Raw genomic sequence first — 2,890 nt, 5'->3', positions numbered from 1 at the left:
ATCAAGTAATCAATCTTATTAACTTTTTACATTTTTCTCCATCATTGCATCTATTTTTTCAAAACAAGGATTGTTTTTGCAAAAAATATTTTTAAAACCTATAAAAAAATCATAACTAATTTGAATTTATTCCATTAATGATTTACTTTTTTAGTTATTATTTCTTTGATTTTTCAGTTAAAGTCGACTTTTGTAGATTCATCAATACATTTGGCATAGAATAACTAAGGAAGTTTACTAGATTACCAGCAAAAAGTCAAGATTTTTTTTAATCCTCACAAGGATTTTTCTTCTTAATTAATATCTGGTTGAGTCTTTTTTATTTTTTTTTTTACTGTCTGTGCCGAGTCACATAATTACAGTAAAGAATTCCAGCAGAAGAGGGGGCAATTTGCAAATAAAATGCATAAAAAAATGTGATGATATTCATGTGAACACATTGCTAATGATGTAAACACTTTAAAACAGAGAAAAAGTCTTTTTTTTTTCAAATTAAAAAATCTCTTACTTTATATTTATTTAATCTATTTTCCTTTCATATTTGTGCTTTAAAAACAAATTACATTTGTACAATGTAATTTAGAAATGTCTCTTCTTGCAGGTGAAAAACCAGAATGCTGATGTGTAATAATGGGTGCTGACAGTAAGCTTAATGAATGTAAAACTAAACTAAACTTATGGCTTCAGAGGGATCTTTCTATATAATATATTTATCCAAGATGGAATGTTTATCTAGGTTAATCTATCCAGCTTGTTGCACAGCAATCCCAAAAAGCTTGATCAAAACTATAAACACTTTAAACTTCAATTTTATTTGGAAAAACAAGCCACATTATCTCAAAAAAGGTCATATGGTTAAAGAAGTTAAAGATGGCGGGCTGAAAGCTATAGATTTTGATTGTCTTAATGGAACCTTAAAGATTAATTGGTTGAAATCTTGGATTAAAAACTCCCATTTGTTTTGGTACTGTGTTCCGAATTATATTTTTAACAAGTTAGGTGGATTAAAACTAATTCTTCTTTCAAATTATAATATTCTTAAATTACCCATCAAACTATCGGAGTTCCATGAACAGGTTTTACTTTATTGGCAGTTACTATATGTCCAGAACTACTCACCTCATCTAAACATAATATGGAACAATAGATTCATTTTACATCGAAACAAATCTCTGTTCTATAAAGAATGGTTTGAAAATGATATCTGGTCGATTGTCCACTTAATGGATTCACAGGGAAACATGTACACATATGAACAATTTTAAACCTCCTTTATCTGAATTCATTAAACTACACAAAGCATTACCTAACGAATTTATTAACCAAACACATAATGTAATAACATACCACCCTATAAATCCACGATTAGGCAGTTTNCATTACCTAAAGAATTTATTAACCAAACACGTAATGTAATAACATACCACCCTATAAATCCACGATTAGGCAGTTTATGTATTAATGGGATTTCAAGTATTGACAAAAAATTTACCAACCACTTTATTAGACAAATTCTCACTGAACATTTTTTCCCAGGTAAAGTTAACAAGAATGACATAGCTCATAAATTTATTAAATCATCTGTAATTAAATTAAGAACGCCATACTTAAAACTTCCAATCCAACCCAAAGTTAAAGAAACACACTTTAAAATCATGAACTCCATTTACCCATCCAAAGATTAATTGAAAAAACGATTTAAAATTGAAAACAACTTATGTTCCTTTTGTGAAAACTCTGTGGAAACAATAGATCATTTATTTTTCAGCCGTTCCAAAACACAACTTTTTTGGAACAACGTTGGATACATCCAAAAATTGTATTACCAGGTTCTATCACCTTAGAGGATATTACATTTGGAGCTCTGCTGCCATCCCCAACAGCAGAACTCTGCTATAATTTAGTCCTATGCTTAGCTAAATTTTTCATACACAAACAAAGAGTGCTGAAAAGAATCCCTATCTTTAAGGTTTTTTGGTCGAATGGAAATTGTATTTGAAATCTTTAAAAAAAATAAATTCACAGAAGAAGGTATATGATGCACTAATAAGATTACCTGATGTGAATTGATGTAACTTAAAACTTAATTATATATTTTTTAGAAATATAAGAACATGTTTATTTCAGTTAACACATGCACTACCTTGCTGATTGGTTGATAATTTGCTTTTTAATTTGTTGTTTTTCTTTTATTTCTTTTGGTTTGCTGGCTGTAAACACCATCTGATTTTGTAATTTTGTTAGTTGACCGCTTAAGCTATGTTCTGTCATGTTCAATTGTTCAATAAAATTAAAAAAAAAACAAAAAACCTTTGCTGATCTTCTTACCTGGGAGAGCAGGCCGCCCATGCTGCTGCTGGTCCTTTAGAAAAGGAGAAAAAAAAAGACAGTGATGAATAAATAAAAAGCATGCATTTCATTTCTCACATCATCATGTAAACAATAAATACACTTAAACATGTAAACTGAAATTCATAAATGCTGTTTAATAGAAATTTAGGTTTTGATCATACTTGCACAAGAATCGTGTCTCTTAATAAAGGAGAACACAACAAAAAGTTAAGTAGGAATAAATAAAATAACATGTTAAACTTAATAAAAAAAAAAAAAGGTGAACATCACTCCAAAAGACCATATTAAGCCCGTCCCCTCACCTGGTCCATGGGCTTGTCCATCCCCACGTCCTTGGTAGGTGACCTTGGTGTCACCCCCTCATGGTCCTGGACAGAAACATGAGATGTATTTAATATCATGCCAACATAAATTACATGCTCAAGCATTTTGACAGAATAAAACCACCATCATTATATACCTGAGCAGGCACCCGCTCCCTCCTGGCACACCGGGCAGGTGAAGGCCGGGGTTTCACCTCCACGTGTTCTCCACCTTA

At 31.0% G+C, this 2,890-nt stretch overlaps 2 long non-coding RNA genes across 2 annotated transcripts; both read right to left on the bottom strand.

Annotated features, from left to right (window-relative positions):
- Positions 1-315: 315 nt before the first annotated feature.
- LOC118600189 lies at positions 316-1,759 on the bottom strand. Its single transcript, XR_004949765.1, has 2 exons — positions 1,384-1,759; positions 316-1,306 (listed from the first exon to the last, which is right to left on the bottom strand). It is a non-coding gene; the product is annotated as an uncharacterized LOC118600189 (long non-coding RNA).
- A 415-nt stretch (positions 1,760-2,174) lies between these two features.
- Positions 2,175-2,879, bottom strand: LOC118600188. The gene is made up of 2 exons (XR_004949764.1): positions 2,655-2,879; positions 2,175-2,362 (listed from the first exon to the last, which is right to left on the bottom strand). It is a non-coding gene; the product is annotated as an uncharacterized LOC118600188 (long non-coding RNA).
- Positions 2,880-2,890: the final 11 nt, after the last annotated feature.

This window comes from Oryzias melastigma, linkage group LG3 (assembly GCF_002922805.2).
Source record: "Oryzias melastigma strain HK-1 linkage group LG3, ASM292280v2, whole genome shotgun sequence".
NCBI classification, from domain to species: Eukaryota; Metazoa; Chordata; class Actinopteri; order Beloniformes; family Adrianichthyidae; genus Oryzias; species Oryzias melastigma.
Note: the sequence above shows the minus strand (reverse complement) of the source record. Positions and strands in the feature narration are given on the sequence as shown.